Source organism: Symphalangus syndactylus, chromosome 4, assembly GCF_028878055.3.
Source record: "Symphalangus syndactylus isolate Jambi chromosome 4, NHGRI_mSymSyn1-v2.1_pri, whole genome shotgun sequence".
Taxonomy (NCBI): Eukaryota; Metazoa; Chordata; class Mammalia; order Primates; family Hylobatidae; genus Symphalangus; species Symphalangus syndactylus.
Window position 1 is genome coordinate 114960392 of NC_072426.2, and position 26621 is coordinate 114987012.

The 26621-nt window shown below is 35.7% G+C and overlaps 1 protein-coding gene across 2 annotated transcripts in view; it reads left to right on the forward strand.

Moving 5' to 3' along the window:
- The window catches only part of IL15 (interleukin 15), a 376963-nt gene that overhangs the window by 114553 nt on the left and 235789 nt on the right, over nucleotides 1–26621 (forward strand). For both annotated transcript variants that reach the window (XM_063637646.1, XM_055275991.2), the window contains exon 2: nucleotides 4528–4650. The gene's annotated coding sequence lies outside the window, so the exon portion shown is untranslated. The remainder of the gene's footprint in view (nucleotides 1–4527; nucleotides 4651–26621) is intronic.

Consider the following 26621-nt stretch of genomic DNA (forward strand, 5'->3'; position numbering starts at 1 on the left):
CTTGGCTATATGCTGAGAAGTGGGGACATCTTCTAGTAAGTCTGACAAGGAAATAAGAGGAACATCACTTGGTCTTTTACGACCTCAAGAAATTGAGATGATTGGTCTTGAAGGTCTGCTGTTGCCTGATTTTGCATTTGTCTACTCCAAGAAAATGACAGAAGGATACTCTATGGAAAGCTTAGTTTCACTTGTTTATTTTTCACTGGGTATTGCAGATGGCACAGATTTGGATGTGCATCTTTTATGTGTATGAAAATTTTCTGTGCATTTATAGCAAAACATTTATGCATATGAAGAATCATATTTGGTTCTTTCTGAGGGCTTGGGTAAACCAGACCCTGACAGGAAGAAAGATAATTTTATTGGAATTAAGAAACTGACAAGCTGGTTGTGGTGGTTCACACCTGTAATCCCAGCATTTTGGGAGGCCAAGGGGGGTGGATCACTTGAGGCCAGGAGTTCCAGACCAGCCTGGCCAACATGGCGAAACTGCATTTCTGCTAAAAATACAAAAAAAAGAGAAAGAAAAAAAGAAAAAAGAAAGAAAGAAAGAGAGAGGAAAGATAAGAAAGAAAGAGGAAAGAAAGAAAGGAAGGAAGGAAAGGAAGGAAGGAAAGGAAGGAAGGAAGGAAAGAAAGAAAGAAAGAAAGAAAGAAAGAAAGAAAGAAAGAAAGAAAGAAAGAAAGAAAGAAAGAAAGAAAAGACAGACAAAAAACAAACTAGCTGGGCATGTGCCTGTGGTCTCAGCTACAGGAGGCTGGAGTGGGAGGATTACCTGAGCCCAGGAGGTAGAGGTTGCCATGAGCCTGATTGAGCCGCTGCATTCCAGCCTGGGTAACAGAATGTGACCCTGTCTCCAAAATAGATAGATAAATAAATAAATAAATAAAGAATAAAGAAAAGAAAGTGACCATTTCCACCATGTTTGCTGCTACCTTGCAATCCCAGCTGTCACCAATTCTGGCCAGGATTATTGGAATAGTTGAGACACTGAGCCTCTCTTTCTACCCCTCTCCTTTAGACTCTATTCTTAACACAGTTGCCTTTAAATGAGATCACGTCTTCCTCTTCTCCAGACCTCCCATATAACTCAGAGTAAAACTCAAAGACAATACTGATTGTGCTCTTGCCACTCCTGGCCACGTCTAATTCTCCCCCTCTCCTATTCCTTCCCACTAGCCAGACTGGCTTCGTTGCTGTTCATCCTCTCTGCAGCACCATTCCCATGGATAACTATATGTCTTGCTCTCTCATATCCTTCAGATCTTTATCCAAGTGCCATCTTATCAAAAAAGCCTTATCTGACAACTTATATGTAATACCAACATCCACAACCTAGCAGCCTCTAGCCCCGTTGTCAGGGGTTATATTTCTCCATAGTACCTGTCAGCACATTTCATGGTCTATATTAATTATCTATTTGTTTTGACTGTTTCTTCCAATTAGAATATAAATTCCCTGCAGGCAAGAAATATGTTTTGTTAACTACCATGTCCTTGATAATTATAATTGTACTTGGTAAACAATAGACACTAAATAAATATTTTCTCAATGAATATTTGAAGCTACTTGTTCTTAATCCTAGATGGTGGAATGAAGCCAGTTATTTCTTTATGATTTAATTTCTCCTAATGATAATCAGCTAATTGTTATATACTCTGTCATTTAAAAGGATAATAATGCCTATAAGTGTGCAACAGTAATTTTTTTCCCAGTAGGGATTTCTAACAGTGAAGAGAAATTTTGCAGTTTACTAAAATTTTAAATATCATTTATATTCTATGACTCAATATCTCCAATTCTTGCCAACTTCTGTACAAAAAAACTGGCTGAAAAGCAAAGGGAGGTATGCACGAAGATTTTCACTGCAATATTGTTTGCAGTGCAATGACTAAAGAAATGATAGAATTCCCACACTATGGAGTACTATGAAGCAGTTTAAAATAAACGAGGAAGACATATATAAATATATATATATATACACACACTAATACATATATATAAATTAATACAAATATATATACACATGCACATGCACAAATATGGATAAATAGCTCTCTCTATTTATATGTGTAGAAATTTATGTTTCTCTAGCAACATTATTTGCTTACTCAACCAAATATATCTCTCCTCTCCTTTCTTGTTTTCTTCCTTTTATTTCTTTTCATAATTTTTCTTTTCTTCTATGTCCAAATTCAGACCCCTAGTCATTCAATGCACTGAAGCAAATATATTATTTATTGTATTTATTAAAGAGTGTTGAAAGTTTCTGTTCTTAATTTCCAAAGCCAGAAGGTAATATTTTATATTTCTCTGTCTCCAGAACAAAGAAAAGAAAATAATAACAACAATAAAATTATTTATATTTGTGTTCAATGCCAGTTTTCTTTCTTCTTTGGGCCTTGATTGAAAGAAAAAACCCCTATAATTGATTTATGGCTATTTTTCTTTTTTCTTTTTAAGATACTTTAATATATAAATGACAAGCAAACAAAAAATCAGGAATATAAATTAAGCAGAGTAGGCATGTAAAGAGGGTTTTTATATAAAGATCTAGAATGTTTTTTTGATATAATAACCTAAACTATATGTTGTTATCAGAGATTGCAAGAGTATCTATAAATTTCTCATTTTTCCAAGCTCTCCAGACTCCATTCACATGAATATTCATTTATTCAACAATTATTTATTGAGCACCTTCTATTTATCATGTCATTTTCTTGTTGCTGGGGAAACAGAAAGAAAAATCTCTACCCTTTCCTACTGAAGGGAGAAAACAGTGAATATATATATTTTGTTAGTAAAAGGCAACATATGCTATGGGAAGAAATGTACAGTACAGTGATGGGGATAGCGGTTGGGGAGGAGTGGGGTTGCCCCAGGTTCCACCATTATATTACTTTCAAAAGGGGAAGATGCTGGAAAGAGTGAAGGAGAGGAGAGCTTGCTCTGTTCTTTTGAAACATGGAATCCAGAATTGCAGTCATGTGCACTAACTTTCTACTGGCAGAAACCTAGTGACATGTCCACATCTGGTAGTGGGGAAGGATGGAAACAGTCTTTAGCTGTGACGATGTACCTAGCTTGAACGTTGACTACTACAAAAGAAAGGGATGATAGATATCAAGCAGATAACTAGCAGTCTTTGGTGTTGTCATTTGCAGAAAAAGGAAAGGAATATGGGAGGAAAAGGAAGGGAAAGGAAACAGGTTTATTGGAAACATATATTAACATTAATTAAAATATTTAATTAATTTTTAAAAATTATTTGATTAATTTAAGATTAATTTTTACTGTTAATTTAAAACAGGGCATTCTAAAGAGAGGGGTAAAAATTTGTATTACTTCCTTGTCAACTCCACATCAGAGATCGGGAAACATTGTTTATAAATAATATGATATCCTTCCTGTCTCTCCATCATGTCTTAAGGTAAATTGCTTCAATCAGAAATTTTCCCTTTCCTCTACTGAGCGTACCAGAGCCTTTGTATTCAAAGGAATCTTAATGGAAAGCGCAGGACTAAGTTTCTGGGGCTTTGTATTAGCTATTATTATAATATGTTTTATAATATGTTTTTGTATATTATTATAATATGGTTATCTATTCTCTCTTCTGTAGTAACAGAAATTCCAACTAGGTACAAAGTCACAGCTAAAGTCTGGAAATACACTCTTTAGCTGTGACTTTGTGACTTCCTCACAATCAGATGTGGCCATGTGACAAGATTTTGGCCAATAGAATGTGAGAGGACATGACTGCAATTTTGGGTTCCATCTTTCAAAAGAAAAATATTTAAATATTCAATTACTTAAATGTCCCAATCCTCTTTAATTCTTTAAGTTTAATTACACTTGCCATACCTCCTCTGCAGAAATATATATTGGTTTAAAAGAGTAAAACAGCAGACCCTAAACATCTGGTGTATTTTTTTTTTTCCTTCCTCCTCTTCCTTGTCCTGTCTTTCTTTGGATTTTTTTAACTTTTGACTTTCATCTTTGTTTTGGTCTTTTCCTTTCTCTCTTTTCTTTTCATTTTAATGTTTTCATTCCCTCAATTTTTTCTTGAAAATGTCAGTTTTCATTTTTATAATATTAAATGTTTTGTGCTCGATGAAAACCAATAAGGATTGAAAGCACATCTATATATGTACATACACACATATACATGTATACCTTTTTAATATACAGAAACCACACAATATAATTATATTTAGAAATTTTGAAGATTAAGTAAGGTTACATTATTAGGATTCAATTATGTAAATTATACGATATGATAAATTAATATGCTGTTGTATTTTGGTACATACTTAATTTTTAGCATATTTAGTCACAGCTGGATTTCAGTTTTCTTGGCTAGCAATTTAGTTACATAATAAATGGCAGTGGACATAATCATAATTAAACACATCCATAATTAGGTTTCTGTAACTAGGGAACAAAATGTCATAGAAACAGATATTTAATAACCAAATAATATTTCCAAGGTATAAATATATTTTATTTTCTTTTTTTTTTGGACAGGATTTTGGTCTGCCACCCAGATTGGAGTGTAGTGGTGAGATTATATTATAGCTCACTGAAACCTGGAACTTCTGGGCTCAAGTGATCCTCCTGCCTCAGCCTCCCAAAGTGCTGGGATTACAGGTATAAACCATGCTGCCCAGCTGTTTTTAAAGATTAATAGCACAATTTGCCATTGCCTACTTGTATAATAGATACATAAATACTAATGGTTGAAGTGTATCTTAGTTTGTTCATGCTACTATAACTAGAATACAATAAGTAGAAATTTATTTCTTATAGTTTTTTGGAGGGTGGACCAAGGCCACTAGTAGATTCAATGTGTGGTGAGGACCCACTTCCTGGTTTATAGATAGACATCTCTTGCTATGTCCTTACATAGAAGAAGGGGCAGGGATCTCTCTGGTGCCTTTTTGTATAAGGGCACTAATCTCATGAGTAAGGGATCTACCCTCATGACCTAATCAATTTCCAAATGTTCCTTCTCCAATATTATTGTATTGGGGATTTAATTTCAACATGAATTTTAGGGGAACACATTCAATCTGTGGTAAAAGGGGTGTTGGGAAAGGTTTTTCTTTGTAAATATTATAGTTTATTTTTTATTTTCTCAAACATCCAGAAATGTTCTTTTCACTCTGTTAACTTGCTGAATCAACTGCATCTATTCTATAACTACCAAAGTGGGGTTTTAAATGTTAGCTCTTACTCCTCTTGCTATGATTGCTATTAAATTTATTATTATTGCATTATTAACATAATTATAATCTGTCTAACACTCAAATTCCTCCTTATTGGTTACTTTTTTTTCTTCCTAAAATTAGAGGTTTGTATTTGACATAAAGGCTGGTATTCCTGGCACCCTTGGTGATTTTGCACATAAGTGAATAAATTAGGCTTAAAAATTGTATTGAAAAAATTAACCACATTTGTAATTCTACTATCTGGTCTCCTTAATGTTAGTCATTTTATCTTTCATGGAAAGATTAGAAATCATTATTCCAAACATATGACGCCTTTACTGGAAACAATACTCATCTCTCCATGTCTATTTTTATTTTTATTTTTTACTTTGGTAAGAACACTTAACATACAAACTACTCTCTTTACATATTTTTAAGTGTAAAATATAGTATTGTTACCTATAGGTGCAGTATTTTACATCAGACCTCTGGAACTTATCTTGCACATTGAAATTTTATATACATTCATTAGTAACTCCCCATTTCCCCTTCACCAGCACCTGGCAACCTACTGTTTGCTTCTATGGTTTTATTATTTTAGATACTTATGTAAGTGAGATCCTGCAGTATTTGTTCTGTGACCAGCTTATTTTACTCAGCATGATATGCTCAAGGCCTATCAATGTCACATATTGCAGAATTTACTTCTTTTTAACTGAATTATAGTCCATTGTATGTATATACCATGTTATATTCATCTATTCATCTGTTGATGAACATTATGTTGTTTCTGCATCTTGGCTATTGTGAATAATGCTGCAATAAACATGGAAGTTATAATATGTCTTTGAGATCCTGAATTCAGTTTATTAAGTGAAATGGCTGGATTATATGTTAGTTTTACTTTTAATTTTTTGAGAAACCTCCATACTGTTTTCCATAACATCACCATTTTACATTATCATTTTACATTACCACCAATAGCATACAATAGTTCAAATTTTTCCATATTCTCTCCAACATTTGTCTTTTGTGTTTTTCATAATAACCATCTTGACAGGTGATATGTCATTGTGGTTTTGATCTGCATTTCCTTGATGATTAGTGATGTTGAGAATTATCATATACTTTTTGTCCATTTGTATGTCTTCTTTGGAAAAAACATCTATTCAGATCCTTAGCCCACTTTTTAATTGCCCTGTTAGCTTTTTTGTTATTGAGTTGTGGGAGTTTCTTAGATATCTTGGAGATTAACCCATGGTCAGATATATGGTTTGCAAATATTTCTCCCATTCTATAGGTTGCCTTTTCACTCTACTGATTGTTTCCTTTGCTGTAGAGCAGCTTTTTACTTTTATATAGTCCTATTGTTTAATGTTGCTTTTGTTGCCTGTGCTTTTGGTGTCATATCCATGAAATGATTGCAAGAACAATTTTGCAAAGTATTTCTTCTATGTTTTCTTCTAGGAGTTTTACAGTTTCAAGTTATTTGTTTAAATCTTCGATTCATTTTAAATTTCTTTTTGTATATGGTATGAGAAAAGGGTCCAATTTTACTCTTTTGCCTGATATCCAGTTTTCCCAACACCACTGTTGAAGAGACTGTTGTTTTCCTATTGTGTATTCTTGGCACCCTTGTTGAAGATCAACTGACCATATATACATAGATTTCTTTCCAGGTTCTTTATTTTGTTCCATTAGTCAAAATATCTGTCTTTCTGTTAGTACCGTATTAGTCCAATAAGATCATGTTGTTTTTGTCCTGTTTTGCCTTGTGTTATTCAGATCTCCCTCCCTTTTGCCATCTTTCCCTGCTGCTCTCCCTCTTTTCCTCTCTTTCTTCCGCCCTTCCTTCCTTCATTTCTCTTTTCATTCATCTGTATTGTTCTAATTGTACCTAATTTTGTTCTAAAGATTAGAACTACTATACTCTCACTGAACAAACACAAAGCAAAACAACTCTAGGAATAGGCAGATTAAAATATGTTTGATGATGTTGTGCTACCTTGTAAAACTCCTTGAAGATACTATGAAAATACTTTATTTTACTAATTTAATTGTGTATACATACGTTTGAATAGTAGCATATGCATGAGACAGGTTATTCGTTCCAGAGACAATGTTTCATTTGCAGATTCCTTGTAATAACTCTATTCTCAAAACTCCTCTGTCCTACACACCCACATTGAGTTTATTAGCCACAAATTGCTAACCAGTGATCTAGGCCAGTGGTTAGCAAACTAAGTCCAGGGAGCACAAAACAGCGTGTTTTTGTACAGCCTATGAGATAAGAATATTTTTACATGTTTAAATGGTTGAAAAAAAAAGGATATTTTGTGATATGTAAACATTATGTGAAATTCTAACGTCAGTGTCCAGACATAAAATTTTATTGGAATATAGCTATGTTCAGTTGTTTATGTAGTGTTTATGACTGCTTTCCCCTACAACGGCAAGGACGAATAGTTGCAACACAAACCATAAGATCTGCAAAGCCTAAATACTTACTGTCTGACCTGTTACAGAGAAAGTTTGCCACCCCTTGATCTAGGCTTTGTTGTAGGCATAAGAAACTCACAACATCTGAATAATTGAGAGTGGGTGTTTTCTACTGGCTATAGAAAATTCACTTATTGGAAGTTGGAGTTAATTGCAGAACATTATGTGTATTTATTGTTTTTGTTGCTGTTTTAAGATATAAAAGACTCATGTTAAAATAAGCGAAGAAACAAGAGCACTTCTGCCCTTGTGTAGTGTAGGTCATGAACTTCAGCAGCATTCATAGGGAGAGAAGAAAGGGGTTCAGCCAGGCACCCGCAGTTAGAAGCTATTTCTGATTTCCTGTTTGAAGGGTCATTGGCATATGCCTGAAGGGCTGATATTCTAGGAAGCTACATCTAGAGGTCTCTTCCTTGCCACTGAAGGCTTTGGAACTCAGATTATTGTTGCAACATACATTTTCTCATTTTCTTTTCCTAATGTATCCATTTTCTCTTACTAAATTGTTTTTAATTTTATCTTACTTGAAACAGAAGATTCTTTACATTACTCATCATGAACATTTGTAATTTTTTAAATTTGGTTCTCACCAACTTTTAATTTTTTAATGTAAAGACACTATTTGGGTTAGAAAAATGATTCAAAATTCAGTGAAAGTGTTTAAACTTGTGTCTGGATGGGAAAATGTAAAGGTAGAAACCTAATGATTATAAATCAAGGTATATTTTCCTCTTTTTGGTGATATAAGGTGTTATTCTGAGATACACATGTGCACAGTGCAGAATATTCATAATCATGTCAATCATCTTGGAAAGTAAGCTTGCCTATAGAGTGGTGGGAAGAAAAGGGATGTTTTTCACGGACACAACAATCAACTAAAATATAACTACTGAATATCCACAGAGAATTAACTAATGAACTATCTAGTTGGCCAAAATTGCTTCCAGCAGGGAGACACAGTGATTGATTTTATAAGATTGTACATTTGGGGAAATTATTTGCAAAGACAACAGTTCAGCCAGAAAGATTCAGATTAGCTAGATTTAGTTTAAAAGAAGTTTAATGGAATGTAATCAGATAGGATAAGCTGAGATTAATATAGTAAAATAGCTCCATTTCCCCTACAATCATCACAAGACTGCTTTTCACACAAGGAAAATGATAACTATTTGTGGCATGACACATTAGGGTAGAACGGAGGGCAGTTAGAAGCTTAGAGCAGGCTGCTCCCAGTCAGATGATGTTCTTACCACCTCATGCCCTGCCCAGCTGCCCTGAGGGAAGAGGGATCGACGTGGCACATTGGTTGGGGAGCTCTTGGCTAGAAAAGGTTCATTGATTGGAATATATCTCACTCTGTATATGAAATCTTCTCTCACCAATTCTATTTATATTGAACTCGCCCTTTTCTAAATCTATAATAGACATTGTTTCAGACAATCAAGAAGTAAAAATTAGTCTTAAAATATTCTCAAGTTTTTAAAATGTGCATTATTCATCCCCCAGTTGATACTGATATCTCCTTGTGAGCAGTGATTATTGTATTTCATGTTCTCCAAAATACATAGAACATGCTGGACAAAGATAAGGGATTTATTTTTATTTTTACTTTTATTTAGTTCGAACACATTTGAAGTTTATTTTTCACTTCTATAACATCCAAAATTGCTGTTCCTAATTGATTGGTGATTCTCCCTCCCAATGTTGATTCTGAAACTCGGGATTTTTAAAATTTTCTTTATGTATTATTTATACTCTATTACTTCCCCCAAAATATTTGAATTGGCTTATAATAATAGACATAATAGGACCATTAAGTAGTAATTTTTTAAAAAGGCAAAAGTAAGAACCATGATACGTATTGAAATGATTGCATTATAAGTACGAGGCATTTCACCACAGAATTTAGCTCTGAGTTTCCCAGCAAAAAAGGTCTGGAGAGTTAGCAGTATCACTAGATTCCAGCTGTGACTCATGGGCAGAAAGGTCAGCCCATCTCCTGTTGTCATAGCATTCTGTGCAATGGTGCACAAGGTCTGGGTCCATTTGGACACATCACAAGATTTTGCTCCTGACAAGGGGCCCTGCTTCATTATTGCTCTCCTTCTCTATGAGACGAAAATAAAAACAGCTTTTTTGGTGAAGAATAATCAGTTTGCAAATAGCTAGCATTTGGCCACCTTGTGGGCATTGGGTTTGAGTTTCTAAGAGGAGTTGGGCAGGGAACTTTGGGTCCAACTAGCTTTCTGTTTCTAGGTCGTTCATCCTCTGTTTCACTATATGTCTGAATCAAATAGGGAAGGGTGAATAATTTTATAATTTTCATTACACTAAAAATGAAAGTATGAGAGGTTACCAGGAAAGATACATTTTCTCCATAACTGGATGCAAGACTACTTTATCACAAGTAGAAATACAACCTATACTTCTCTAAGGTGCTAACATGGTCAAATTATTGCCATATAGGTAGAGTCAAGTAAAATGCCCTGATCATAGATTCTCAAAGATTATTTCATAACATAATAAACAAATACTTTAACAGTAACTTTAACTTTAAGTTACTGTGAAGGTTATGTGTCAACTTGATTGGGTTAAGAGATAGCCAGATAGCTGATAAAACATTTCTGGGTGTTTCTGTGATGGTACTTCTGGAAGAGATTAGCATTTGAATCAGTAGATTGAGTAAAAATCACTGTCACCAATGTGAGAAGCCATCATCCAATCCACTGAAGGCCTGAGTGGATGAAAAATCATAGGAAGTGTGAATTTGTTTTCTCTTTTTTAGCTGGGACATCCATTTTCTCTTGCTTTTTGTCACTGGAGCTCCTGGTTCTTGGGCCTTTGGACTCTGACTTAATTACATTCTCAGCATTCTTGGTTTTCTAGCTTGTAGAGGGCTTGCTAGCTTTCAGAGGGCATATAGTTGGACTTCTTGGCCCTCAAAATCATATGAGCCAATTCTTAGAATAAATCTCTTCATGTAATCTATATATATTGTATTGGTTCTATATCTCTGTAGAACCTTTGCTAATATAGATACAAAACTCTGACCAGTGTGACCAAGACCCACATTTCAAATTACCATTCTGTAAGAAATTGCCATGGAGAAATAAAGCAGAGGAATTAAGGGATGTAACTTTCTGGCCGCTGACTTCTTTCATACTTGAACCTGGATAACATAATGAATAGTACATCCTTGAGACTACTCATTTCAAGTAGCAATTATTTCTAAGATAATGTAGTCTCTAGATTAATTCAATAAGCTTTTATTCTGCTTTTAGCCTGCTATTCTTGCTAAGGTTAAGTAGGGACAATTTAGAATTTTAGGTGCTAGATGAGTCCCTAAAGTGCAGGTACTTAGTATTATTGATTTAGATCTGAGGTCAACCAATTTTTTTTCTGTAAAAGCCAGATAGTAAATATTTTTAGGCTTTGTAAGTTGTATGTCTCTGTCAAAAATAAAAATCCGCCTATGCAGAGGGAGGTATTGTGGGGCATCAGATGTGTCTTCTCTGCTTGCATTATTTGTTTTGACTCTGCTGGCAATCTTAGGGGATATATACCATATTATAATATACCATTTTATACATGAGGAAACAGAGCAACAGAGAACTCCACAGCAATCAAAAAATTTCAACACCCCTGTGGAACTCACTGTAATTGGATCTGTCTTATCACTATTTTCTTTAAGATTAAGAATTGTACCCTTTATACTAATGGGGGTCCAGTCAACAGTAGTAGTCTTCACCCCAGGAAACACTGTATTATCTCAAGAACAGCTAATTGCTTGTTTTTTTATGATGAATTATTTATTCATGATTTGCCCAACATATTTGAGATTATTAAGGGCTTTCTTATTATTAGCTCATTTAATTTAATATATGAGGTTAAGGGACTTTTATCAGCCTAATTCCATAAGTGTTTCTATCTTTATAGGGCAAGAAGCTTGGTGTGTTTCACCTTCCCATCCCTGTTCTTGTCCTGCCTGGAATGTTCACCTAATCTTTCATCCAACAGACATGCTTTACGGAGTCATGGTGAATCATCTGTGAACTCTTTATCCACAGATCAGTCCCTTTGCCCCAGCTTGCCCTGGCCGTAGCAGTCTCTAGAATAGACTGGCAGCTCTCTCCAAGACTGCTTTCAGGACTAAGCCCTCCCGACTACTTCCTTGTCTCCTGTTCCACAGTTTCCTTTGCTTCCTCCATACAGCCACAAACAAGCATTTGAATCAGTCTGAAACCTTGCCACTAGGCAAGGGTTTATGCATCTGTGTCACAACACAGTAACTTCCTCATTAACTCATTAACATTTCATCTAATGAACTTATATAACTTCAGAAATGTTTTTAAAAGTCTCCTAAAAATTAGCTAGAAAACTGGACAAGTAGATGAGCCAATAATTTGTGACAGAACGTATCTAGTTTTGTAATGTCTATGATCTACTTCAGCAGATTTGACCATATCTACTGTCTTTAATTGAATTGTCTGGTGTATGGCAGGCAACTATCTACATAACCAATGACTTTGAAATCAATGATTGATTGTAGTACCTTTTAAAAGTAATTTTAAATAATCTCCCAAGGATCCAAATTCAAGTTAAAATTTAATTACATGACTTCTGTTTCTGTCTATGATGCAATAGATCACATCAACCTAATTCTCTTACTGAGAACAACAGTAGAATCTGGTTTCCTCAAGTATAGATATTTCTAAGTTCCATTTCTCAGGAGGATAATTCTCCTGAAAATTATTCAGGCTTATGCTTAATATGGGAATTGGTGGAAACCTGGGGTATGTCAGGCAGGAGGAGGAATCTGGGTAGGGATGGGAATAGTGACTTTTTTATAGACATTCAGTTATTTATCTTTCTTTTAGCTCTATTTCTTCTCCCATTCAGAAGTACGGGTCTTTCTATTCCTAAACATTCTGGATTCTGTTTTTGACTTGGCTGGTTTCCTTTGATTCCTCCCTCTGGAAGTTTAAATTTCAGCTTTATTATTCAGCCAAGACAGCTTCTACTTGTCATCTTCCATTTTCCAAAATTTTGACATCATTGTCTATTCTACTATGCTAGAATTCTTTGTCCTTGTGGATTCATATTTTAAAATTATTTTACTCTTATTTTGGTAGGATCTCAGGAGGGAGCAAGCATATGTGATTTGATCTGCTGTTTATTAACTGGAAGGCTCCACTTCTTTTCGTATTTTTAAAAATTATTCCTTTGTATGGACTCTATTTTGTTTGTCTTTGGGTTTGTTTGTTTTTTAAAAAATAAGGTATTGCTCTGTCTCCTAGGGTGGAGTTCAGTGGTGTGATAGTAGCTCACTGCAGCCTTGACCTCCTGGGCTCAAACAATCCTTTTGCCTTAGCTGCCAGAGTAGTTGGGACCACAGAACCATGCCACCAGGCTCAGCTGATTTTTCTATTTTTTATTTTGTAAAGAAGGGGGTCTTGCTATGTTTCCCAGGCTGGTCTTGAACGCCTGGGCTTAAGCGATCCTCATGCCTGGGCCTCACTAAGACTGGGATTACAGGCACGAGCCAACATGCCTGGACTATTTTGTGGTCTTTATATTTGTAATGATAAGAATGGTAAATGTCCTTTTAATATTATATTACAAAAAGTACTAACATCAAAATTATTATAGTATTTCTCAATATTTCCTATGTAAAATTAGAAGATGAGTACATTTTTTCTCTTTTGAACAACTTTCCATATTTTAATTATAATATTTAATTTTGAATTAGACACTGATGATAATGATGGTTTCTGTGGTCGTGATTGCTTCATCTATTTCATTCACATATTAAATTCCTACTTTTTCCCTAGGTTCCCTAAGTCATCTTATAAAAGAAAATGCTCCTTTTTTTTTTTTTTGAGATGGAGTTGCACTCAGGCTGGAGTGCAATGGTGTGATCTCAGCTCACTGCAACCTCTGCCTCCCAGGTTCAAGCGATTCTCCTGCTTCAGCTTCCTGAGGATTATAGATGTGCACCACCACACCCAGCTAATTTTGTATTTTTAGTAGATACGGGGTTTCACCATGTTGGCCAGGTTGGTCTTGAACTCCTGACCTCAAGCGATCCGCCCACCTCGGCTTCCCAAAGTGCTGGGATTACAGGTGTGAGTCACCGTGCCTGGCCACAGAATGCTTTTAAGTATCTTTTAATCTATAGTTTCCCTCTTCATTCATTAAGTTGTTGTATAATATTTCCCACAATCTGAATTTCTCTGTTTTCCATATTCCCAGTATATTGGTGGTTAGAAGGTCTTGAGCTGACTCAGTTAAACTTTTGGTGAAGGTAATTCATACACAGAATTGTGTTATTCTATCAGGAGGTACAACATGCCTGGTGGTTCCTTTTCAATGATGCTAACTGCAATTGATGATTGTCTTGATTCAATAGGGTTTGCAAATAGTCATCTTCCAAGTCTCTAATTCCTTTTTAATTTATTAATTGGAATAATTCTATTACAGATAAACTTTTCCTTAGTAAATGTTTCATTATTCAGTTGTATAATTTGAATAGAAAGAAGGGTAAGATAAGCACCTTCAATGGACTGAAGTTTGTGTCCCCCTGCAGTCAAATTCATATGTTGAAATTCTAATCCTCAATGTGATGGTATTAAGAGGTGGGGCTTTGGGGAAGTAATTAGGTCATGAGGGTGTAAGTCTCGTGAATGGATTAGGGCCCTGACGAAAGGCATCACTGAGAGCTCTCTTGTCCTCCTCCTGCCATATCGGGATCCAATTAAAGGTCAGCTGTCTGCAAACTGGAAGAGGGCCCTCACCAGAACTGGACCATGCTGGCATGCTGATCTTGGATGCCTAGCCATCAGAGCTATAAGAAGTAAATTTCTGTTGTTTATAAGCCACCCATTCTGTAGTACTTTGTTACAGTACCATATGGCTCAAATTGATTAAGCCAACACCTGATTTTTTCCCTTTATCAGTCTTAAAACTGATGAACTGATTTACCAGAAGTGTCTACCACTGAACAATTAGCATGGTTTGCTGTTGTTCTTTGTTTTAGTATTATCATATTTAAGGCAGTTGCTATCCTTATAAAATTACACCTTCTTTGGCCAGTGCCAGCCTTATTGGGTTTGATCCTAGTAGTGTTTGATAATTGCCTTGTTACGTGTTATGACAAAATGTTTCAGACTCATCTTGGGTATTTTCTGCCATACATTTAAAATCAGCCATAATTTCAAGGATACCTAGTAACTTTTAGTTGAAAATTGTATTTTCAAGACAACTTGTGAACTCTCCTACTGGGTTTGTCATAAATTATAGGTCTTTCCAATGGACAGAGCTAGGGAATGTGTTTTATAAAAATATTTTAAGAAAAAATGTATTATGTCATGAAGTCATACTATTTCCAATTAAAATTTTAGATACATAGAGTTTTTTTCAACCTCTACTACCTTACTGTATGCACTTTCCCCCACATCAAGGTTCCCATTTCTAATGATACTGGGAATTATAAGAATTAGAATATCACAAAACTACTAACTGGCTGAATCCTACTACACACAAAACTGCACACATATGTGGACACATAGAAACACAAAGGACAAAGGATTCAGAAAGATACCAAACTATTGTGAATAATATAGTCTAGGTTGGGCTTCTTAGAAACCAAACCTGACATGGGGAATTGTTTTGCATGTGGTCTACTGAGGATTGATTTAGGGGAAAGTTGCAAGGAAATTAGGAAAACAAAACAGTGCATGGGGAAGAAACCAGGCAAAGATACAGTTTCTTGGGAAATTAATGCCTAATTCTGATACTGTGGAGCACTGTGGAGCATGAATTATACTACAGAGGTTGTCTCACCAGAGGCAGGCAATGGGGGTGCTAAGATACTATATCCACTTGCAGTCATTGGTTATAGCTCAATCCTAACGGGAGTAAGTGCTTCAGTTCCAAGGCATTTCTTTTTTTTTTTTTTGTCTGGCATATTTCTTTTTATTATTATTATTATACTTCAAGTTTTAGGGTACATGTGCACAACGTGCAGGTTAGTTACATATGTATACATGTGCCATGTTGGTGTGCTGTATGCATTAACTCGTCATTTAACATTAGGTATATCTCCTAATGCTATCCCTCCCACCTCCCCCTACCCCACAACAGGCCCCGGTGTGTGATGTTCCCCTTCCTGTGTCCATGTATTCTCATTGTTCAATTCCCACCTATGAGTGAAAACATGCAGTGTTTGGTTTTTTGTCCTTGCGATAGTTTGCTGAGAATGATGGTTTCCAGCTTCATCCATGTCCCTACAAAGGACGTGAACTCATCCTTTTTTATGGCTGCATATTATTCCATGGTGTATATGTGCCACATTTTCTTAATCCAGTCTATCATTGTTGGACATTTGGCTTGGTTCGTTACTGGGTATATACCAAAGGATTATAAATCATGCTGCTATAAAGACACATGCACACGTCTGTTTATTGCAGCACTATTCCAAGGCATTTCTACATCAGGTGACTCACATCAGCCAAGGGCAATTCTCTGCAGAAAGCCAAAGGTATGAAACATTGAAAGCCAAAATTTGCCACTCTGTCTTCCACAATGGTTGAGCTAATTTGCACTCCCACCAACAGTGTAAAAGCCTTCCTTTTTCTCCACAATTGCACCAGCATCTGTTGTTTTTTGGCTTTTTAATAATAGCCATTCTGACTGAGGTGAGATGGTATCTCATTGTGGATTTGATTTGCATTTCTCTAATGATCAGTAATGTTGAGCTTTTTTTAATACGTTCATTGGCTGCATGTATGTTGTATTCTGAGAAGTATCTGTTGATGTCTTTTGCTCACTTTTCAGTGGGTTGTTAGATTTTTTCTTTTAAACTTGTTGAAGTTCCTTATGGATTCTGGATATTAGCCCTTTGTGAGATAAATACATTGCAAAAATTTTCTCCCATTCTGTAGTTTGTTGGTTTACTCTGTTAATTTTTTTCTTTTCTTTTTTTTTTTTCTGGGCAGAAGCTCTTTAGTTTAATTAGATCCCATTTGTCAATTTTTGCTTTTGTTGCAATTGCTTTTGGCATTTTCATCATGAAATTTTTGCCCATGCCTGTGTCCTAAATGGTATTTTCTAGGTTCTCTAGAGTTTTTATGGTTTGAGTTTAACACTTAAGTCTTTATTCCATCTTGAGTTGATTTTTGTTTATGGTGTAAGGAAGGGGTCTAGTTACAGTTTTCTGCATATGGCTAGCCAGTTTTCCCAGCACAATTTATTACATAGGGAATCCTTTCCTCATTGCTTGTTTTTGTCAGGTTTGTCAAAGATCAGATGATTGTAGTTGTGTGGTCTTATTTCTGGATTCCCTATTCTGTTCCATTTGTCTATGTGTCTGTTCTTGTTTCAGTACCATGCTGTTTTGGTTACTGTAGCCCTGCAGTATAATTTGAAGTGGGGTAGTGTTATGTCTCCGGCTTTGTTCTTTTTGCTTAAGATTGCCTTGTCTATTCAGGGTCTTTGTTGGTTCCACATGAATTTTAAATTCTGTGAGGAATTTAAATGGTAGTTTAATGGGAATAGCATTGAATCTATAAATCTATAAATTACTTTGGGCAGTATGGCCATTTTCATGATACTGATTCTTCCTATCTAAGAGCATGAAATGTTTTCCCACTTGTTTGTGTCATCTCTATATTATCTGAGCAGTGGTTTGTAGTTTTCCTTGAAGATGTCCTTCACTTCCCTTGTTAGCTGTATTCCTAGGTATTTTATTCTCTTTGTGGCAATTGTGTATGGGAGTTCATTTGTGATTTGGCTGTCAACCTAGAGGCAGAAATACCATTTGACTCAGCAATCCCATTACTGGGTTTGTAATCAAAGGAGTATAAATGATTTTATTATAAAGATATATGCACATGTGTGTTCATTACAGCACTATTCATGCAAAGACATGGAATCAACCTAAATCCCCATCAATGATAGATTGGATAAGGAAAATGTGGTACATATACACCATGAAATTTTGTGCAGCCATAAAAAGGAATGAGATCATGTCCTTGGCAGGGACATGGATGGAGCTGGAGGCCACTATCCTTAGCAAATTAACGCAGTAACAGAAAACCAAATACTATGCATTGTCACTTATAAGTGGAAGCTGAATGATGAGAACACATGGACACATGTGGGGGAACAACACACACTGGTTCCTGTCTGAAGGTGAGGGATGGGAACAAAGAGAGCATCAGGGAGAAGAAATAATGGATTCTGGGCTTAATACCTGGGTGATGGGATGATCTCTGCAGCAACCACCATGACACACATTTATCTCTGTAACAAACCTGCACACCCCACACATGTACCGCTGAGCTTAAAATAAAAGTTGGAAATGAAATGAAATAAAATAAAATAAAAGCCAAAATTAACCACAGCTGAAAGACGGTTGCACTGGCCTAGTAAATGGGATCTGGGCAGCATGCCAACAATATCTGTAGCATCTACCCCTTGGCACCACTTATACCTATTTGCTTCTCTCAGTAAGTTTTCTGTGTCCATGGATGGTTTCTCTGTGATTTTGGTTGGCTCCAATTTCTGGGGAATTTCGTGAAATGAAAGCTAGTATGACAAAATGCAGTGCTCAGGGCTGCAGTTGCTTCCTAGGAAATTATTATTTTTTTTCCATCACCTCAAGCATTTATCATTTCTTTGTCGTGAGAAAATTTTAAATCCTCTCTTTTAGCTATTTTGAAATATACAATATATTATTATTCACTGTAATCACTGTGATGTGTAATACACAATGAAATATTATTCAGCCTTAACAAAACATGAAATTCTGTCATTTGAGACAACATGGATGAAGCTAGAGGACATTATGTTAAGTAAGCCAGGCATAGAAAGAAAAATACTGTAGATCTTACTTATATGTGGAATCCAAGGAAATTATTGACATTTCTCATCTCTCTTCTCTCCCACTTATTCTAGTTTCCCATCATTCTCATCAAGCACTTTTTGTGGTATAGCTGGCTTGCCTGTTAGTATAAACTAAACCCTTGTTATCCCTGAGCCTCTAATTATCATGCGCTTAATCAGGCTGTAGTTGCTATACTTTTCTTTAAAATTAGAAGCGAGCATGCAAATATGAAGTGGTGCCCAGTAAATCACTTGATTACCAAACATATTCCTCTCTGCTACGGCATCCCTCCTTATCCAGCAGTAATCCAATATCCTTGTGATGATCCTTGTTACCGTCCACTGTCCGGATGGTAACAATTTATGACAGTTGGTCTCCTGGGAGGAGGAGCCCAGTGTGGCCAGGCAATAAATATAGCTTTAAGTTTAATAGGAATAATAGGATTTCTTCTGATAGAAGCATTCCATCTCTTAGAACCAGGAATTTCAAACAAATTTGTGGGAATGTAAAAGCACAAAATCCTCAAGTGAGTCACCATGAACTACATTGAGCCACCATGAACTACATTGAGCCATTCCTGTTTCTACCATCTTGATTCCTGGACTTCTGTATTCCAACTTTTGCAGACATAGTGCCATATAGTGGCCATTAATTTAAGGTGGACTTCATCCTGAAGGATTGTACTCCATTCACCCAGGGTGTTATCTCTAAACTGGTGTCTCGGCCATGCCTTCAATAAGTCAATCCACTGGTCTATCATGCAAGTCACTTCTGGATAATATAGTATGTGGTAGGCCATAATGGATTCCATAGTTATTGACCACAGCTACCCATCTTTGGATAGAAAGCAGGTCTTTGGTCCAAGGAATTATTTAGTAGGATCCTATGTAAGCAGCTCAAACATTGTGAGTCTTCAAAGAGTTGACAGCTATGGGAAGGAAAGGTGAAACTATATCCAAATCATCTGTTAATCTTCATCAGGATGAATTGTGTATTTCTAGGATGGAAGAGATTGAATCTAATCAACTTGTCACCAACTGGCTGAGATTAATTGCTTGATTTATTCAAGGAGTGACCACATTCGAGGTTTCAACATTAATCTTTGTTTGGCAAGTTGAACATTCTGCACCAGTAGTCACTAGATCAGACATGATGAAAAAGTAAGATTGAAGAACTGAATTTTTAAAAGTTTAATAATTTTAAATTTAAACCTAAATGGTCTATGTGTCTGATGGCTGCCATTTTGGACAGCAGAACTCTATACAATACTCTGGAGTGGGCTCCACAACTCCATGTCAAGATAGATAAAGGTGTGTCTTTATGTATGCTAGCATTAGGTAGGATAGTGGATATAACATTAAAATAAAAGTTTTCCTGTAAAAGGAGGAAGAAAACTTGAGTTGGAAGAAATAGAGATAGAAGTAATATTCTTTTTGAGTACACCTTGTTTTCCAGATTTGACTTTGTATATATGTAATTATAATACATAATTCTAATTAAAATTAAATATAAAAAATTGAAATGCAAATGAGATAAATGAGCAAATGTATATTGAGGTGATACAACCAAATATTCAAAGAAAAACTATTCCTATGACTATAAAACACAATAATTTGACTGTAAAGCTATGTTTTCAGCAATTATATTTTTGGTGGTAGCGTTGCCATTGCTATTTTCAAAGAATTTGTGTGTGATGTCAGATAAAGCAAACTTGTTAAGACAGGCTCAGGGCGCATGGCATGGAAGAAAAGTCAGACGTGTAAGATTAATGACAATAAGCAAAACCCGTGTATTCTGGAATTTGAATGACAAGTATTGGTATGATATTATAATAATTTTTGGCTTTAAAATGTATATATATATTTATAATATATAAGGTAATATATGACAATATAAATTTATAATGCATAAGCTTTATGTATTTTTAATATACAAGATTATACATTTGTAATATATTTATAATGTCATATAATTATATATAATTACATATACCTTTCCTAGTTCTGTGCACCAATAAGGTTTAGAAACAAGGACAAGCCCAGTAGCAATGAGCATGACTAGCATCCAGGTTGTGATCTCTATATGCCATTTTGTACTAAAAAATAGTATTTCCTAGAAAAATGACTGCATCTACATATGGAGCTAGGAATATACGAGGTGAGTCTGGAATGTCTTGTTATGCCAGAAAAAAAGATATGCTATCAAGGACTGCTATAATTCTGTCAACAGGTTGCAAAAACCAACTTGAATAGGCTCCCACTAACCAAAATTGGGACCATAAGGATAATAACTAGAATAGCTTAAAATGCATTAAATATACAATCATGCATTGCTTAGCAATGAGGGTGGGTTCTGAGAAATGCACTGTTAGATGATTTTGTTGTTATGTGAACATCATAGGGTGTACTTACATGAACCAGGATGGTATAATCTGCTCCACGCCTAGGCTATGTGGTATAGCCAATTGCTCTTAGGCTACAAACCTGTATAGCATGTTACTGTACTGAATACCTCAGGCAACTGTAACAAAAGGTAAATATATGTGTATTTAAACACATCTAAACAAAGAAAAGGTACAGTGAAATATGATTTAAAAAATAAAACAATGGTACATCTGTAGAGGGCATTGTGCTATGATGTTATGATGGCTGTGACATCATGGGATGACAGGAATTTTTCTGCTCCATTATAATCTTATGGGACCACCATCGTATATGCCGTCAGTCCTTAACTGAAAAGTTGTCATATGGTGTATGATTGTATTTAAATCTGTGAGCTCCTAATGGTGTGAAAAATCTTTGATCATTATTGGAGGTACTCATAAAATTCTTTATGTAGAAAATAGGTTAATAAATGGAAAGAATCCAGTATTTAACCTTTACCAACAGAACTATTACTTTGGTGTAGTTGATGAGGAGAAGTTTCTACTTTAAAAATATTCCAACTTATAAGTGGAGAATGATATAATTTTAAAAATTACCATTTTGCAATCCCCAAGGAAGGTATTGATCCAGGCAATGATTCTCAATGGCCACTAACCAGACAGACAGTGGCAGAAGGAGAACCAGACAGTAAGTCAGTAAGTGCTGTAGTCCCCTCTTATTCAAGGTTTCCCTTTCCCTGATTTTAGTTACTCTCGGTGTAGGGCAGTTTAAATATAGATGAATGCAGTAAAATATATTTTTGAGACAGAGAGAAAGAGAGAGAGAGAGAGAGACTGCATTCACATAACTTTCATTAGAGTATATTGTTATAATTATTCTATTACTAGTTTTTGTTAATCTCTTACTGTGCCTAATTTATAAATTAAACTTTATTGTAGGTATGTATGTATGTACGTATGTATTTATGTATGTATGTATAGAAAAAATGTAGTATATATAGAGATACATAGAGTTTGGTGCTATCTGTGGTTTCAGGCATCCACTGAGGGTCTTGGAACATATATCCAGTGGGCTAAATGTGGATTACTGTACCTACTTTTGGAAAAATGCAGCACCACCTATAAAGCAGCTTTGCGGAAAAAAGAAAAAAAAAGAACTAAAACATGAAAGTACCTAGATATTTAAATTAGAGCCACAGGAACATGTTAAATGAGTAAATTGCACTGTAAGAAGATTACAAAATATATGTAAGTTTTTGCAAGTGAAAAAAACATGAAATACAGTGAGGAACTTATCTACTAATATCAGTGACTAATAGCAAATCCAGCATATGGGCTTTGTTTGGATCTTAGTTCAAATACACAAAATATTAAAAATCATAACAGAATTTAGAATATGTGAACATTGACTAGCTATTTGAAGGTCTTAAGGAAATGTGTGTGTGTGTTTAATGACTTTTTTGGTAAAGAAAGAATTTTTCTTTTACAGATATATATGGAAGTGTTTACATGAAATTACTTTATGTCAGAAATTTGCTTTAAAACAATCTGAGTGGAAGATGATGGGAGATAGAAGGTAGTGATGATACAAAAATAGCCACGAGTTGATCGTTGCAACTTGAGTGAGTGGTACATGTGGTGGTTTCTTGTATTATCATTTTGCTTGTATATATTTGAAAATTTTACTAACAACAGGTCTCAAATTCAGAATAGATGTTATGATTTTCAAAATAAAAGATTGTAGTTTATCTTTTGGTCTTTGCCTTAAAAGGCAGTTACTAAAGTAAAGATGGGTAGAGAAGTTGTAAAGATTTTTGTGTTTGCTTTCAGCTTTGCTGAATCAACCTACAGGTCTACCATTCATTTCTTCACACACTTAATAAGGACCTGACCTTACTTTATTTTTAAAGTGCCCTCTGTGGCATTACGTGTCTTCAGGAAATCACAGTTAAGTGATTTCATTTTATATATCATCTGACCTCTCCAGAGAAAAATAAAGACCTGGCTAACCTCTTAGATGAAATATATTTTGAAGAGGTAGGCACAAAAACTATCTTTTTCTTTTTTTCTTTTCATCATTCTTTACATTTTACTTTCTCCTTCTATCATGTGCTCCTGTTTTGCCATTTTCTTAATCACTTATTTTTACCAAGACTCCTAAATAAGAAATATCTTATTCTAATAAAATGGCCAAGTTCAGCATTGGGTTGGTAATACATTGTTTTATGGAACGAATCAGCACATAGTTTTCAAAGTACTGAGGGGACTCCAGAAAGTATATTACATATCTCTAGCCACCAATAAGTGTGTAATTTAAGAAGAATGACTAATACACACAGATACAGAAAGAAAAGAAAAGGCAAACAGTTTTATGCTAAATTGACTAGCAGTGACTTAAAAACTGCACATTGTCAAAAATGGAGAAAACAGTGAGTTAATATACTCCCAGAAGACTTAACACTTGAGCTGAATCATTAAAAATAGATAGACCGTATATGTTTGCAATGCAAAAGTGGAGGATGCCCAGGCACGGTGGCTAAAGCCTGTAATCCTAGCATTTTGGGAGGCCGAGGCGGGTGGATCGCCTGAGGTCAGGAGTTCATGACCAGCCTGGACAACATGGTGAAACCCCCTCTCTACTAAAAATACAAAAAGTTAGCCAGGTGTGGTGGTGGATGCCTGTAATCCAAGCTACTCGGGAGGCCAAGCAGGAGATTCGCTTGAACATGAGAGGCAAAGGTTGCAGTCTGGGCGACAAGAGCGAAACTCCATCCGCCCCAAAAAAAATGAAAGAAAGAAAGAAAGACAGAAAGACAGAAAGAAAGGAAGGAAGGAAGGAAGGAAGGAAGGAAGGAAGGAAGGAAGGCAGGCAGGCAGGCAGAAAGAAAGAAAGAAAGAAAGAAAGAAAGAAAGAAAGAAAGAAAGAAAGAAAGAAAGAAAGAAAGAAAAAAAAGAGAGAAAAGAATATGCATGAAGATATGTAGGTTGAAATGAACATGTAAGATATGGTCAAACTTGTTTAACCAGAAAGAATGTGAATTGGAGAACAGGGAGAAGCTGGTCATAAAGATTACGAGGCCAGATTATGCTGCATAAGGAAAAGCAAATTTGAATTTGATATGGATTGGTAATAAATGTTTACAACTGTATTAATAGATTAGTAAGAATCAAATTTGGATTTGAGTTTGAATATGATAGATATGGTAGACAGTAACATGACATTTTGAGTTCTAGGACAATGTTTTAGGTATTTTGTCTGGAAATGATATTGGGTAGGGAGGGCATTACCACTCTTAAACCTAGGCAGGTAGGCCCCTGCCCATGAGGCCACATGTATAAGGAATCCCTATACTGTGGAGTGCCTTCCACAAAATATTCATATTTCCTGTCTAGTACCTGGAACCATCTATGGCTGGGAATGCCATCAAGCAGATTTTCCTGAGGCCAGACCAGGGTGCCATGAGCCTGGTCTGGGCCTCCAGTGGTTTCTCCCCTTGAGGACAGTTTCCAAATTTTATACCCAAGGACAGCATCAGACAGCTGTCTTGAGAAACTCTGAGACAATGACTCACTCAGAACCCTGTAGCTGTGCATCAGTCCTAGGAGGGTGTCCTGGAGATCAGGTCATGCCTCTGGCCAGTGTAATATTTTTTTTACAAGGATCACTGGAGATTAGGCTGCCAGAATATAACTAACCTATTGAATTTGGGTGTTTCTCCCTTATACTGGACATAGGACAAGTTTGGGCCTCTATGCTATCAATGATCTACCATTTACCCTTGGGCTTGAGCCATATATCTGGGCCAATGTATCACATGGCTGTGTTCCTCCTAGGCTGTCACCTCTGGTCTACAGCACTCAAGGACAGCAGGGATAGAGGCAGACACCTTTTCCCTATGCATTCCTGCTATTGACACTGGGACAGTCATCTCACTCCCTATGCAGACTCCATGGGGATTGCTGTCCATATTTCCTCAAACGGCTTTTCAAACAGCTGTTCTGCAATCCAGTGGGCTCTTCTCATCAATATTCTTTTTGCCTCTGATCTGTGCAGTGGTGTACTATGCAGAGCCAGAATTAAGCATGTCAAATGAAAGACAGTCACTCCTTGTGTGAATGGAACTCCTCTTCTCTCTCTGCGTCGCTGGTGTGGAGAAGGCAGGTGTGCAGTCAAATTTGGAGGTGATCACATTCTAGCAATACAGTTATTAGGGCCCAAAAGGTCAAGAGAATACATGATCGGAAGATGTATTTTTTTATGTTAGTGCCATAAAATTGTGAATGATAAATTAGCATCTCCAGGAAATAATTATTGTTTATATTTTCCTTTTTACTCGGGGTAAGACTTGCATTTGTGGACATCATCAATGAAGCACAGCAATAACCTGTAAGAGTCATTGGAAGCTGGTATTCACAGCTGGTACAATGGATGATGGAACATCCTGAGTTGTGGTGTAGCAATCATTAAACAAATAGTATTCAGGAAATTTGGTGGCAAGGAGAACTATATTGCTTCAATACAAAATCTATATCATTTATGAAGAAACATAGTATTACAAGTAGTAACAGCATTGCTACCATTTTCTTTTTTGCAGAAGGGCCAGGAATGTGTAAGACCTGATCTATGCTTTCTTTTGTTTTCTTCTTCTTTTTTAAAAACATAATTTCAACTTTTATTTTAGATTCAGGGGGTACACGTGTAGGCTTGTTACCTGGAATATTGCATGATGCTGAAGTTTGGGGTATGATAGATCCCATTTGCCCAGGTAATAAGTGTAGTACCTAATAGTTAGCTTTTAAATCCTTGCCACCCTCCCTGACTTTTTCTTATTTCAGGAGATTTAAATTAGCCAAAAATAAAACATTTGAAAATAAAGGGCCCGAATGGTCCTTTTCTAAATCCGAACAGGAAAAGAAGGTGTCTGGATACTGCAAAAAAAAAAAAAAAAAAAAAAAAAAAAAACCCACAGACCACAATAAACGAATTATGTGCATACCTCTTCTCTACTGATTATTCTAAGTTGTCATTGATAAATCACTAAAATTACATAAATCCATACATTCCATAATATATTTTAATCAAGTGGTTTATACAGATAGGGATCCCACAACAAATATTTGTCTAAAATTCTGTACCCCCTAGTGTGGCACTAGAGGTGATAGTTAACAGAAAGTGAAAAACTGCAAAAAGGAAGATGGATTAAAGGGCAATTGCAATAATTCTGGCTAGAGGTGATGGCAGACTGGGCTAGGAATATAAGATGAATATAAGGATAGTGAAACTGGATAATATTTTAAAGAAGAATCAATAGGATTTGATAACAGATTGTTAAAGATGGAACAGATGCTAAGAATCAAAGCAGACGTCTAAGTGTCTATGCTTAAAAACTTGAAAAGAAAATAAGCAGAGGTAGAAATAACTACTTCCAGTAGAGAAGAAAGACCAATTTGGACATCAATGTATGTTGGGATATATAGAAAATTCTCAATTACAAAGTATATGCAGGCTGAGAGTGGTGGCTCACGCCTGTAATCCCAGCACTTTGGGAGGCCAAGGCAGGTGGATCATGAGGTCAGGAGTTCGAGACCAGCCTGACCAAAATGGTGAAACCGCATCTCTACTAAAAATACAAAAATTAGCTGG